General features: G+C 35.0%; 1 protein-coding gene across 1 annotated transcript in view; it reads left to right on the top strand.

Annotated features, from left to right (window-relative positions):
- The window catches only part of LOC128859028 (neurogenic protein mastermind), a 66,105-nt gene that overhangs the window by 45,483 nt on the left and 4,932 nt on the right, over positions 1-15,690 (top strand). The gene's annotated exons all lie outside the window — the stretch shown is intronic.

The following is a 15,690-nucleotide window of genomic DNA, read 5'->3' on the forward strand; positions in this document are numbered from 1 at the left end:
GCAAATGCCTGCTCGATACTTCCTCATCTTCGTCCTCGTAGTATCTGCACAGGTCGTTTTGAGGAACCTCGAGCCGACGTGTGTGAGTGCCCAAAAGGCATTTGATTGAGCAGCTCCAGCTCTTGCGAGCTCATCAGCTTTGCAGTTACCTTCGAATCCACTGTGACCCGGTATCCAGATAACTTGGACAGAATTCTGAGCACTTATCTCGTTAAGAGATAAGAGACAGTGCCCGAACGGCCGCTTGACTGTCAGTGAAAAAGCGGATATCCTCTAGTGATATTCTCTTTTCTAAGATAGTTTTCGCAGCATACCAGATAGCGCATACTTCCGCTTGGAATACACTGCAGTAGTCGGGTAATCTAAATGATAGATTGATGTGAAGGGAATTGGAAAAGATTCCAAATCCCACTTTACCGTCTTGTTTTGAGATAACAGTGTTCCTGTTCAGTATGGTCAAATGGCCAAGATACTTATTTTATTTCGATGTAGCATTCATGCGTGTCGCTGCTTTCGCTGCAATCGCTTTGCCAGCCAGATCGATAGGGAACAAGTGAAGCAACGTATTTAAAGCCTTAGTAGGTGTTGTACTTAATCATCCTGTTATCAGGAGGCAGGCTGTTCTTTGGACTCGATCAATTGTGGCTACTCTACACCGTTTTTCGAGTGCTGTCCACCATACAACCACACCGTAAAGAACATTTACATACATTTAAAATTATTTGAATTTTTTATTAGAATTAAAAAAATAAGATATTTAAATTAATAAAAAAAATATTATTAAATATATTTATTTTTTTAATTTTTTTTATATATCTTTATTATTTATTTTTTATTTGTGTTTATTTATTTTTTATTTTTATTTATTTATTTTTTTTTTTAACTTTTTTTACTTCTTTTTAATTTTTTAAATTTTTTCCAATTTCAATTTCTTTTATTATTTTTTTATTTTTTTTCTTATGTTTTTGTATTTCTTTTCCTTCCTTTTCAACCAATCTGTATGATGATGAAACAATTTCCAAAAATAACAAATAATAAAATATCAATAATAAAGCGCGAAATCCTTCCAAAAAATTGCCCATTGCCACATCTCTAAAAATCGTTTTACTATGGGTAACGGCCAGTCGAAATTCCTCACACAATTTTACATCGGCTGGCCAAACGTTCTAACCAATCATCCTTGCTGGAAATGCTCTCAAAACAAAATTAATTATTTTTCTCTCCTGAAAAGTATGTAACTGTCTCCGTTGGCGTTATTAGAGGTAAAGTTTCACCAATTTGTAAAATATCCACCAATTTTCGCTTCATTAACTGTTTAATCTTTGCGGCTCACGAAAACTCAAGCCCCTCCATTACCCCTCAACGCAATTCAACACAGGCTTTCTCAGATCGAAATTCAAACGCAGCTGTGCCAAAAAACGTTGATCAGATTTGTGACAATTGTGAAGAGGAGGAGCGCAGAACACCCAAAAGCTCTGCGCCGACGTTGTCTCATAAAAATCAGTTACAAACAACAACAAACGCGGGGATTGAGAAAAGCTACATATGTACCAATGTACGATAATCATCGTAAAACTAGCAACAACAAATATAATTACCTACTTATAAAGGAAATGATAATGAAGAAGGAAACAAAAAAAAACATGAATAGATAAATTCATTAGAAGCGTAGCTAAGAAGTTGTATGCACGCAGCGGGACAGCACAAAGCAGCTGCTTCAAATAGTCTTTAAAGTGTAGAAAGTGATATGCGAAAAGAGGAGGGGGAAGGAGAGGGGTGCAAACGAGAAGTAGAGAAAGATGTAAATAAAGAAAAAATAAGAAATTTATAAAAATGACGTTTGCGAACAAAATTTGGCATACGTGTTTTATTTTATTTATTATTACATGCATACTTTTTTATTTTGAATATAAACTATTTAATGTTCGCTTTTGTTTTTGTTTCTCTTGTTATGCTCTTAACTTCTTAACTGATTTCTTGGAGCTTATTTGGGGCAGCTGCGTGTACTACTAGGTGGCATCATTAATTGCTGATGCGTTCAAGATTAAAGGCTTGAGAGGAGCTTAAGAAAACGAGAAGAGCAACAACAAAGGGAAAACGAAAACACGCTTAGAGAGGTATAGCAAAAACAAAAAACAAAGACAATGTAGAATTCTAATTACTAGCGGGAATAAAAAATAATAGCGATTCAAAGAAGAGTGACAATTTAGTGGCTTAAAAGCAATAAACAATTAGCAACAACAAAAAAATAACAAAAATAAAAAACATAAATAGAGAAATAAAAAATAAAATAAAATAAAATAAAAAAATAAAGTAAAATAAAATAAAATAAAATGAAATAAAAATTAAAAAAAAAAACGAAAAATTGGAAAAAAAAGAAAATAAAATAACAAAATAAAATAAATAAAAAAGAAATAAAGATAAAATTAAAAAAAAATCTTTTTAAATATGATAAAATAAAAAGAAAAAAAAATATATATAAAAAAATTAAATCAAATAAAAGAAAATTAAAAAATATTAATATTTTCGTTTGGTCCAATTTTTTTGCCACTCGCTTACTTAGGAAAGTGGAAACTTCAAAAACAGCCGAGGTCGACTTTGCATGTTTTACCAGTGAACTTCTAGGTACAATACAATATCTAAACATAATAAAAGTTCTTCCAAAATTACAATTTTTTTTATCGATTAAAAATTTGTTTTCTGCATCACTTATTATCCCTCCATTGGGCACTCGGGACTGGCTAGACTTTGAACTAAATTCACTTTCATATTTCTATTATAGCTAACAACTTGAGCTTCCAGGTAGCTTCCTAAAATTTAATTTTCTATCAATTTATGGATGTAACCTTTTAAAAATGATCCTCGAAGAGAACGAAAAAAGTCCGGGTGCCCAAACGAAGACTAAAAAAAAGGTGTCCAACGGAGGGTTCAACTAAAAGTAAAAGTCAATAAAATCAAATCAGTTGGTTTTCTCCAAAGTTCAAAAATATGTACGTAAGCATATATGTATGCATGTATGTATGTATGTATGTATGTATGCATGTATGCATGAATATTTACAGCAAAAAACTCAAGATTTTCTTTAGGCAGACAGCCGCAGCTGAAAAAGAAACTATGGAAAATACAATAGAAGCAACAAATTTTATGCTAACGAAAAAACAAACAATTTAAAAATGCAACAACAAAATTTGTGCTAACAAAAGCAACAACCACCGGCAGTCACAAATCAAATACAGCATCTAATAAACAAAATTTGCCGCAATCACTTGGATTTAATACGAAATTGACTGTGTGTCTGCGCCGCTACATACACACCATATGTGGTACAGTGGGACGAAAATGATGGACTATTCCTCATTTATTTATTTAGTTGCATTGAAATATACAATATTTTGTAAGTTTGTTTTTTTAACAAATTTTTTGAATCTATTTTCAAAAATCCTTTTTTTAAATATGCCATTTACATTTACCATTTTTATTTCTATTTTTATTTTCATTTTAATTTTCAGTGTTATGAAGATGACTGACTGACTATTCCTTATTTATTTATTTAGTTGCGGCCGCGGTAGTCAAATGGGTTAATGCGTGACTGCCGTTCGGGAGTGCATAGGTTCGATTCTCCGTGCATGAGAAAAAAAATTTCTCTAATTGCGATCTCCCCTTGGTAGGCAATGGCAAGCCTCCGAGTGTATTTCTGCCATGAAAAAATTCCTCATAAAAAATATGTGCCGTTCGGAGTCGGCTTAAAACTGTAAGTCTCTCCATTTGTAGAACAACATCAGGACGTGTGCCACAATTAGGAGGAGGAGCTCGGCCAAACACCTAACAGAAGTGTTCGCCTAATTATTTATTCATTTTACTAAAAGTTTGTTTTTTAAATCAATTACACGGTGTGACAAAAAAAAAAAATTAAATATACTTTTATGGAGACCTAGCACAACTTGTAGGTATAGTAAAACTAAGAAACATGGTATAGGAGAAATTTCCAATACACCCCCAAAATCTCATTTTATGGCCATAAAACCGTTTTTCAGTAGGTTGATGTGAACAATCACTCCTAACTTCGCCAATTTCCATCCGATTTCGAATTTGCTTTTGTAGTTCGAAAGAACAAAAACAAGCCTTTTTGACAGTGTGTTGACCATTTTTCTGAAATGACAACTGACGAGACTGTAGACGGAAGTATTCGGATTTTTTTTATTTTTTCTCTATTTTTTCAACTTTGACATCATTTTTACGATATTATCCGATAATGAGGATTTTTTTAGTGCACTATTGTTATAGTAAATTTAATTTTGCGTCGAATGAGCTATATTTGACTGTAATTGAATTAAAATTAATAGAGTTGTGTGAGTTTTAAGATTTTTTTTTTTTTTTACTAATTTGGTATGTAGGCATCGAAGCATGAAAATGATAACAAGTGTCATTATAAACACATAATATTTATTGGAGTATTGTGCAGTGCAGGACTGTACGGTATGGTACGGGTGGTACGGTGCAGTACACAACGGAACTGGTTCCAAACTTAAAAATTCATTGGAAACGGCCCTTTGGAGTTTAGTATGGTGCGGTACACTTGTCATTTTCTTCATCAGTTTTGAATACTTCTCTGTAAGAAATTCGATCATCATCATTCATCTGAAGTCGTCATCAACTAAATTCCGTTGTTTAAATCGAGAAGCGAGCGTTTCATATTGTCTTCCCGATAGAAGTAAATCACGAGAATGATCCTGAAAATCTGAATTTGATAGAATGTGTCGTTCTGAAGACTTAGAACCAGACGGAACGTACTCTTCATCATCAGTTTTAATCAGCAATGAGTTGAACTTCCTTCAGTTCCTGCAGTTGAGTCAATCATATCGTCCAAGACTACGGGGTTCTTAACATTTGCAACATCAGCATACTTTATGTGCTTTCGAGCTTTATAATGATGACCGTTTACGTCCGTTTTACAAAAATAACAATCATCTGGTTTATGATAAGGCTGATGATGGCACATCATCGGAGAATATTGAGAAATTCGACTTTTCTGGCAACGTTTTGATTTATATCTCTTGAATTTCAATGAAACAAACAATAAAACTTTGACGTTTTAATAAGGTTAAATTATAATAACAAACTTCTTTTGTTAATCAATGTACAGTGTGAACTTTGGTACACTTGGGAGCTTTTCCATATTTCTATTGAAAAAAAAGTGTGCTATAATATGTCAGATATTTTCGTAAGTTCTAACCAGTTCTGTTGTATGCAGTACAGTGTACTCTTATATATACATATATACTCCAATAAATATTACGTATCTATAATAACGCATCAAAACACGTCCTTATTCCCATTTAGCGTAAGTTATACCTACATACCAAATTAGTAAAAAAAAAAATAAAATCTTAAAACTCACACAACTCTTTTAATTTCAATTCAATTACAGTTAAATATAGCTCATTCGACGCAGAACTAAATTTACTATAACAGTAGTGTACTAAAAAACATCCTCAATATCCTATAATATCGCAAAAATGATGTCAAAGTTGAAAAAAATAGAGAAAAAATAAAAAAATTCCGAATACTTCCGTCTACAGTCTCGTCAGTTGTCATTTCAGAAAAATTGTCAACACACTGTCAAAAAGGCTTGTTTTTGTTCTTTCAAACTACAAAAGCAAATTCGAAATCGGATGGAAATTGGCGAAGTTAGGAGTGATTGTTCACATCAACCTACTGAAAAACGGTTTTATGGCCATAAAATGAGATTTTGGGGGTGTATTAGAAATTTCTCCTATACCATGTTTCTTAGTTTTACTATACCTACAAGTTGTACTAGGTCTCTATACAAGTATATTTTCACTGTCGCACAGTGTTATTTTTCTAATGCTATTTTTTTTTTCTATTTCCATTCTATTATTATTATTTTTTCTGTTATTATTTATTATTTCAATTATTATTTTATTTATTATTAAATTTATTATTTTACTTTGCTTCAAAAGAAGAATATAATCTTATAAAAATCTTACAGCTTCCTACTTTTAAATTTTCTTATATTATATTTTCTATAGCTTGTATACTATTTTTGTTGATGAAATTTACCAAAATCCTCCACACCACTATGCCATTGCTGTGACTACCGAAAAATTCACACGCTAACGGCTACATTGTCGTATGAGCGTGTGTGTGGCTTCGCCGCTGCTGCGTCATTTCGTAGAAGAGGGAGGTGGTACCCAGCCCGTTTGGCGGCAGCATCTATGATTGCCGGCTGACTCAATCAGGCTAAGAGCTGTACTCAAGCGCTTATTGTTGTTATACTCCTTTTCTTAGCGCAACTGCTGTCGCTGCTATGCCGATTAAAAGTATCTTTTTTTCATTACAGTCATTGTTGTTGCTAACAAACATATGCATGTATGGGAACATATGTAATTATGTATGTATGTATACATGCATGTAGGTATGCATGAATGTATGTATAGTAATCACAGCAGCGCGCATGCGCCCATTCAACGCGACTGCTAAGCCACTCAACGAAGGTTTTGCGGCAAAAAAACCCCCAGAGAATAAAAAATTTAATGATAGAACAAAAAAGTAACAAAAAATGATATTACCAAAAAATAAATTCCAAATACTCGACTGCGTGTGTATTTTTGCGTGCGATCAGATTGTGTTGCATATGTACGAGTATGTATGTGCGTGCGTGTGTGTGTGTGAATGTGAAAAGATGCTACATTAGCGCTGGTGCTGTTGTAGCTATAAATTTATTGTCGTTGCTCGAATTGAGCTGAGCTGAGCTGTGTTGCCTCAAATCTGCTTTGCTGCGCAGTCTAACTCCAATGTGACTTCGTTTGAGTTCAGGAAAATAACAACAAAACATGTTAGAAATTAGGATAGACGTTATGATGCGCTTAAACCTGCACACATATGTACATACATACGTACGTAACTTTTTTTTTGTATAAAACTACACATAAATTCATAGATATAGCTAACTAGCGCATAGCCAATAAAGTAACTCGTATCTCCAATCTAAAGGGGCTGACATACATTCCCAGTTGATGCTGTTGCTGCTACGTTTTGTATCCCTTTGGAGGGCATGTTGTTGTTGTTGCTGTTATTTTAGCTGCCTTTTTGTTACTTTGGAATTAGCTGTGGACGCAAAATAGACAAAAGACACAAAGTTATATGAAATTTAAACTGCCAACTGAAATTATGGTCCCCAGCAAGGAGTTTAAGTGGTGAAAAGAAGTGTGGAGAAGAAGAATTAAAAAAATTAAAAAAAAAAATTTTAAATAAAAAAAGACATGGCTAAGACATCGGTGATTTTCAAGTTAATAATTTGCCCAACAACAAGCGCACAAAATGTTGGGTTTACAAAGAAAAGATATGCACATAAAATTTTAATATGGATGTATGTGTGTATGTATGCATTTATGTATTTACGCTTGCCACGCTGTGTGCCGCAATCCCGCTCAACTGTCGTACAAGCACCCGTTTAATTGGATTAACGATTTATTTCCATATCTGTGTCATTTAAATAATAACCATTTTGGCGGCTTCATTGAATTACAATTTTCGAATAATTTTTTTTTCTGTATTTTTATAGGGTGGAGCTTAGTTTCATCTAATTTTTCCCATCATTTTTCTCCGATTTTTTTTTTGTTTTATTTTTATTTTATTTTATAAAGTTGAGTTTGGTTAAGTTTCATCTAATTTTTCTGCGATTTTTTTATTTATTTTTTCTTACTTCAACTTCACTGCGCTACCACAGCAGCGCCCTGTATCGCCCACAGGTTGCCAGAGTTGTAAGGAAGGAGTGCCATACACAAGGACAAGAAGCTGCAGTTCCCGGGCCATTGCGCTAACAAAACCCAGCTAGTATAGATTTTCTTCCGGCATTCGTTATCGCCAAAAACCCCATAAATCTTTAAATGTATTTTGGCCATATTTGCGATTCTTACTCCAAAAAAATATTGTAGAAGTCTCAATTCATGAATGATTTTTATAGCAGATTTTAGCGATGAATGAAATGCGCCTGATAATACGAGTAAGTGCCAACTTGCTTTGGCAGATAATGTAGCTAAAACTAAGAGTCTGTATAGCTCATATAAGATTCTGAATTTGTATATAAAATTTGACCGAACTCTTCGTTTTGTTTTTCCACTAAAATGACGCCTGCAGTTTCACGCCGTCTCCGAATGGCAGTTGGTTTTTATGAGAAGCCTTTTTATGTTAGAAATACACTCGGAGAGACTTGGCATTGCTCGCTGAAGTGTGCCCGCTATAAGAAAAATAGCATAGAAATGCCTACAGTGGGTCCGAACGCAGCCGCATGCCAGTCATGTATGTATACCTTTCCTTACATTCATTGCTCCAGTTTCCAGGTTTTAATTAGTTCCTATATTGCATAAATTGCATTTTTTTATCAACGAAATTATTAATACTTTTATTCCGGGCTCAAAAATTTATTTTAAGCGCTTAAAATATGCCATTAAATTCTGAAACATGCTCCAAAAATTTTTTTAGAACCCTAAGAAGCCTTGAGATGCACGACTTTTTATTTTTATATGAAAAGATACACAACAACGTCGAGAGTTAAAATTGTCAAAAATGAACGAGACCTTGAAGCCATTTAAACTTACATTTTCTTATACCAAAATTTAATGGGCTATAAAAGAAGCGTACCCATTTTTTTGTTTTTATGAGAAATTCTGAAATTTTGATGAAAATGTATCAAGTTCTTATATAATTCTGATGAGAACTTATCAAATTTTTTATAAGTCTTTTACAAAGTTTGAAACTTAGATTAATATGATTTTTGTTATAGAATGCGATAAATAAAAAAAAATATTGAAATTAAAATTTTTTAATAAAGTGAAAGTTTCAATTAGATTAAAAATCACATTGATTTTTCAGTATTTTTTTTTTTACGCAGTTTTGTGCATTTTCTCCATTTTATGCATACTTTTTTTCCTTTTTATTTTTTTATTTTATTTTTGTTTTTCATAATACTCGGACTAAATTCACTAAATTTTCATTCCTTAAACCTTTTTCTCATTCACACCTTTTGTTTAAATGCGCGTTGCTACAGCTGCAGATTTACTGCTTAATAAATAAAAATAAAAAATAAATAAATCTACATTTTTAGTAATTAAATTTTCAATATTTTTACTCACCTTGCTTGTTTAGCTCCTTAACTTAAGTATTTAAAACTTTGTTATTTTCCATCAACTTTCTTTTGCCATTGCGCATGGGTGGCTTGCGTGTTGCCTACGCAACTTAATTGCCGCCAGCTGATTTTTCGAAATCCTCTTGTTACATTAGAAATCTTCACTTTGATCGTTTGACGCTTCTTGGTTGGCCATTGTATTTTCTTGCGCGCCTCAATCTGCCACCTTCAAAAGCCTCCGTCTTAGTCAAACTCGAATTCCCATTCCATGTCTATTTCCACGAAATACTCCAATTAGCATCTGTATGTAATGTTAGTGTGCGTGCATAGAGATCGCGTGCAAATCGCCGGTATTTGAATTTATATGCCATAATTGCTTTAGTATCGGCATGAAGCAAATTAATTTAATTGCATTTCAAATACTCAAGAAATTATATAGAATTGATATTCTTCTGTTGGCATTTTGACTTGCATGAAAATCATAAAATTCCAGCATGCAATGGAGGGAACAAACGAAAATGTAGCTGCTCTGAAAATCTGTAGCGAATTAAGTACTCAAAATGGCATAGGGTTAGCTTTTTGTTGTATTAATGCAGGCAGTATTGAGAGGGAGTATTTTGGCACCGATATTCTTGCTCATAGCACCAAATAGTCGGCATAAAGCAGAAATCTCGTTGAAGAGAAACACGAGGAAATGTCTTTTATGAAGAGAATAAAAAATAATGGCCCTAAGATGGTACTCTGGGGAGCGCCAGAGGAGGCAATAAATGGCCATAAAATAATAAATTAATGCCATCAATAACAACACTTTAACTCCTGTTGTCCAAATACGATTTAATCCACTTCAAAAAGATAAAGTGAAAACTAAAATTTGCTTAATTGTTGAATTTTAACAATTTCTGCAACTTTGGTGCGATTCACAAAAACTTTGACAATCCATATCTTTAAACTATATTTTCCCACAAAAAAGATATTTTGCACATTCTCAGAAGACCTTCATATCGCATCCTAAATACAAAAGGGTCACAACTCAAAATTTTCCACACTCGAGCTTGACTTGTTTACAATAGCACAGAAAACAAACCATGTGACATATCACGCTGAAATTTGCCATGTAAGCTTATAACAGTCCTACCAAAAAACAAACAATTTATTTTTGCCATATGTCATCCGCGGACCGTTTTATTGATAACGTCTCGTTCATATTTGAGCAGAAGTACATTTTGAGTTGTGACCCTTTTGTATTTAGGGTGCGATATATTAATTCATATACGAATTTTGGATATTGCCTGTGCCATATCGTCCCAAACTCAATGAATTGTTTTGCTTGGGCTCTTCAACTTTTTAATCTGCCTCTGTCAGTTTCACAAGTCGTTAGCTAAGGTTAGTTTAGCCAGGTTGCTTGTCTTAAACAAAATACTCGGTGGCACCAAGGCCCATTGTGATACCTGTATTTGATTTACATCCCCTAACCAAGTTGCACTTTTTAAGTAGGTAACTAATCGCTCCAGTGAGAAATTTTGCAAATTTCCCAGGTCATCATCGAAGAAATAATCGCCAAGATATTTATTACGCCTTCTTTGAAGTGCAGGGCATTTACAGAGGAGGTGTTGTACCGACTCAATTTCTTCTTCATCTCCACAAGTGCCGCAGATGTCATTGTGAGGTGCACGCATTCTACTGGCCAGTCAATACTGCAGTGACCCATTATAGTAACATTTGTCAGGACGCTGGTAGTTGATCTGTTGAATCCAAGCAAGCTTTTTGTCCCTTTAAAATTCAGTTTTGGCCAAAGCGCTTTGGAGACATTGCAGTTAGTAGTCAGCGACCATCTCCTATTTCCGCGTTTACGCTCAAGTCAATCGCAGTGTACAGTCCGTTCAAAGGAATGCTTGTGTCCTCTACCACTCGCTGTAGGTCAAGCTCAGAGGCTTTCCTTGAACACTCATTTGTTCTTTCATTTCCTTCCACTCCAGAGTGGCCGTTCCTTAGGATGTGCCAATTCTTTTTCCCAGCCGAAACACATGGCAATCATGCATTCGCACAACAGTCGGTTCTACGTTACCAGAACGACTTGGATTTATATCTGGCTAAGGACTGTCACTCTAGCAGCATCCCCTAAATATTTTTGAGGAACGCTTATGCTGTTACAACTACAACAACAATCAGTATGCCATCTACATAAATCCAAATTCGTTTAAATAAAACTACACTTAAAAACAAACAAAAAAAGATTTACTCTGCTTGCGTAGAAGCGTCACTCGGGCTCATTCCAGCAATGCAAAGTATCGATAGGCATCAGAAGAGCATCACTAGACAACTTCGCGCTCCTCCGATCTGGCTCAATGTCGAAATCTGTTTTTGAAATGCGATACACGCAAACTTTCTTGCGCCTGGTTTCAGTGAAGTGCCGCCGATTTTACCCAAGGCGTAGCTATGGAAGGTGCTGTGATTAGAGTAGTTGATTTCTTGTTCTTCAACTTACCGTTTTTTGGAAATGCAAAACGGGCTGACGAAAAGTTGTGGTCTTATGAATGCGCGACAAACTAATTTTATCTATTTGCCAATAAATCTATTCTTCTATTTCCTGCTCGAATGCCATCCCCTTGAATAGGTTCGCGTTTATTTTACCTAGTCTTTTCTTTTCCTTTCGCCTTTTGGGATATGCACAAACTTAACGCGTCCGCGTTTTGTGGCAAAGAACTGCTTTGCCTGCTAACTTTTTGAGCAAAATTTTTCATTTCTATGCCTTTGCGTAGTTTTTTTTTAGAATTTGCTTTGAAATAAAAAGTTGCTTTTCAAAGAGGACATCGCGGATTTATAAAGTAGCTTAAGATGGCCGACGCAGGATGAAAATTAGGCAACTTACATCAGCTTTAATTATTGTTTCATGGTTACTACTTTAGAAACTGTTGTTGTAGCCATGCAAATATGTACGTGGGTGAGAGCACTGAATGTGGGGCATTCTTGAATTTATCTCTTTTTTATGACTTTTTTATTAAGTTTTTGAATGAAAATTTAACTATTTTTTTATTATTTTTATCTTAAGCGTTAAATGAAACATTGTAGTCCATTTCAACAGTTTGGCGCATTGGTGTCAGAAAAAAAACATTTGTTTTTCTCTAGCATTGATCTTTCGTGATCATTTTATTGCCACTGACACTGATTCTGTGTTTCTGTTTCCCGTGTTGGTGTTTTTTTTCGTTTTTTTTTTGCTTCTCTGTTATTTTATTGCATTTTTAGTAATCAATACGGCCTTTATAGCTTTGCGCTCATTGCTTTATGCATTTCTGTTTCGATCAGTTTTCGATTTTTTCTTTGTGCTCATCTTCATCCTTTTCACAACTCAGAGCCTACTTAGCATTTCAGCTTCGTGTATCGTGCAACAAGGAGTATCTCGTTCCGTTTTTGAACAACGACATGCATACATATACATCCATACACCCATACATCCATGCGTTTTTGTGCGTGACTTGCCTTTTATATCTCGGCAAATATTTATTTAGGAATACTTCTCGGCCAAAGCACAAATATTCACAACAAGCAAATAGTAATAAAAATTGCGCTATATTTGTACGCATCCTATGTGTATATGGTTGTGTGTATGTATGTATGTTCACATAAATATATTTGCATTTAATCACCTTTGCTAGTGTGCAGTTGTGTACGTTTGCGCACAGGTTTTCTTATTTGCTTGCTTTTGTTTGTGCAATAATTGAAAATTACTGTTATCGAGCGGTACACATTTCGATCGTGCAGGATTTCATTTCGAACATCTCTTTGCTGTGCGATATTGTCTTTCCAACTTGGTTTTAGATATATTTCCTTTTCTTATTTGCCTTCTATGGAATTTCACATTACCGAACATTTTTCTATCAGGTTTCGGTGTACTATAAAAAAAACAGACCAAAGAAATAAGTAGTGAGAAAGAAAGCAAAAGAACGGTAGCCTTTGAATGAGTTCTAAATGCGTTATTTAACTTATCGGAGTTTGTGATCGGCAGGCATTCCTTTGATTTGTTCAGAAAATGAGGATGTCAGTGCGCCTGTGCGTGTGCGTGTTGGTGCTAGTAGGGATCTTCCATTGTGCCTTTTATCATGCTTTGCTGTTGCAAAATCAATATTTCAAGTAATGAGTAGGTCCTTTAGATATTTTGGCAGCTGGTGCAATTTGTGGGAGTTACTTAGTTCACACGATTGAGAAGAGAACAGTGGGAAGGTGGTTACATAGCAGCATAGAAAGCCTAATAATTATAGAAAATTACACTAAAAACTAAGCCTAAATGATGCATTAGAAATGCATTGAAAATTATTCATTAGTCGCAAAATAGCTAGCATAGACTTATCGGACGCAATAAAAATAAACCAAAATAAAAAGAAGTAAAGCCAATGCTTGCAAAGAAACTGAAATGAGTTAAAAAAAGTTCGCCAATATAAGAAAAGTTTCATGCTAAAATGAATTTAAAATCCAAATCAAATTCTCAAGACAAAAATACATGAAAAATTAAAAGAAATTTCATTTGACCCAATTACCACACAGAAGATATGCGGTTCACTAGACATCTACTGGACCAGACAGAGTTTAGACAGACATTAAATTACATTCACCGGGAGACGGTACCTCCTTCTTAAGCTCCCGTTCTGGATATTGTATCAGGTTAAACTCCTACTTATCCAGAATTGACCCCGACATACAAAACGTGAGGGCACCCCGCACGACACTAACCACCTTTTCACATGCCCCTTAAAACCTACTCACCTAACACCCCATTTTACCACTTGATATATCACTTGTAGAACCACTACTTTTTATTAGTCCAACCATCTAGATTTGGCTATGAATCTACTTATTTCGTCAATTTTCTTTTCTGCAATATCTTACAGGTTGACCATCGAGAATTCCCCCAGCATTCTATGTCGTTGAGCACCCAGACTTGGACTCTCACACAACTAGTGAAAGACTGTTTCCTTAGATTCTTCTTGATTGCAGCGTCTACAACTATTTTTGTAGGGCTACCCCATCTTTCTGGCACGGTCCCCCAAAGGCCAGTGGCCGGTGGCTTTCTGAACAACTCGTCAGTCCGGGATTTGTTAAAATTGGGCCACGTTTGTTTAGTTATTTCACAGGTATCCGTGTCAGATGAGAGCGGTGTCTGTCATGTGCACTAAATTATTAAGTTCTTCTTTACATTGTCTGACGATTTTTGAATTGGTTCTGCGTGACTTTAAAGCTGTAAGATGGCTGCTTGACTATCTGAAAAAATGCATACTTCCGATAGTTGTTGCGGATGGTTTCGGATTATTTTGCAAGCTTCTCTTATCCCGAGAACTTCTGCTTGAAAAATGCTATTCCAATTTCCCAGGCGAAATGACTTGGAAGTTTCGAGTATATGACGAATGCCGAAATGCCGATGACGCAATCCATCTTGAATCCATCGGTGTAAAGATACCACCGCATCTTCCTGGACTAGTAAATTCAAATCCCATTGCTTTAGCGTGGGGACTTTACCTTAAACTCTACTCTAAAGCCTAGGGTAGCGGTAGTAACATTTGATGAGCTACTAGTAAGCCTTTGGCTGTTTAAGACGACACTATGAACAAACGTCCAAAACCATCTTCTTTTATTCTTAAGGCGGTATTCTTTGTTGCTAGGCGTAGTTGTAAGACTATTTGTTAGTGCCTCTGCTGGGCACGATCTTATAGCTCCAATTATTCCTGCGCAGGCTGCTAAAATGAATATCCAACCATCGATTTAAAATTAAAATAACTTAAAATAGATAAATAAGGAGCTACCGGAATAACGATACAGACAAGTACAGTTCCATGTCGAAATACACTTTTACGGTGCACTATATAAATCATAAAAAAACAGAAAGCTGCCGTAATTACGGTACGGACGAAATATTTTTATATTTATTTGCGTCAGAATACAATTTAATTCACAGACGGTGGAATACCCTGGCGTTTTGTGGATTTTCATTCGCTTTAACGCGCTGTTCAACTGAGTATCGCTCCATAGCTAAGTTTTTCACAGCATCTAGCACCAATTGAAAAAAAAATTAACACAAATAATTGCTGCTAAAAATCTGCATCGCCTTTTGAATCAGTCTATAGTTTGAACGATTAGGCACTTTTGAAGTTTTTGGTTTTTTTTAGCCCTAAATCCCCAGTATAGTCGTACCATGAAGCTGTCGTTCGTTTAATTTGGCAGATCAGCACCGTGCGCACTTAGACCAGCACTAGCCACTGGTGTTACCAGAAGATTGTATGGATGCCTAGACTTTGGATAGTAGACGTATGATTCAGTGACTCTCAAGTTTTAATAAACTGCTCCTTCTCTAACTCGAAATAACCTTCAATGCTCCCGAGTGCTCTTAGGATTGCCCTCGCTGCATGCTGTCCATGTACCACTTCGCACGAGTAAGAGGTTTTGCACCAGTCTGGTGTTTTATATATGAACTGATGTAAAACAGTATTCCAAATACTGGCCTTTTTTAATATTCCACAATCGGTATTATCATTTCATCACTTCGCTTAAAGCTT

This window comes from Anastrepha ludens, chromosome 3, assembly GCF_028408465.1.
Source record: "Anastrepha ludens isolate Willacy chromosome 3, idAnaLude1.1, whole genome shotgun sequence".
Taxonomy (NCBI): domain Eukaryota; kingdom Metazoa; phylum Arthropoda; class Insecta; order Diptera; family Tephritidae; genus Anastrepha; species Anastrepha ludens.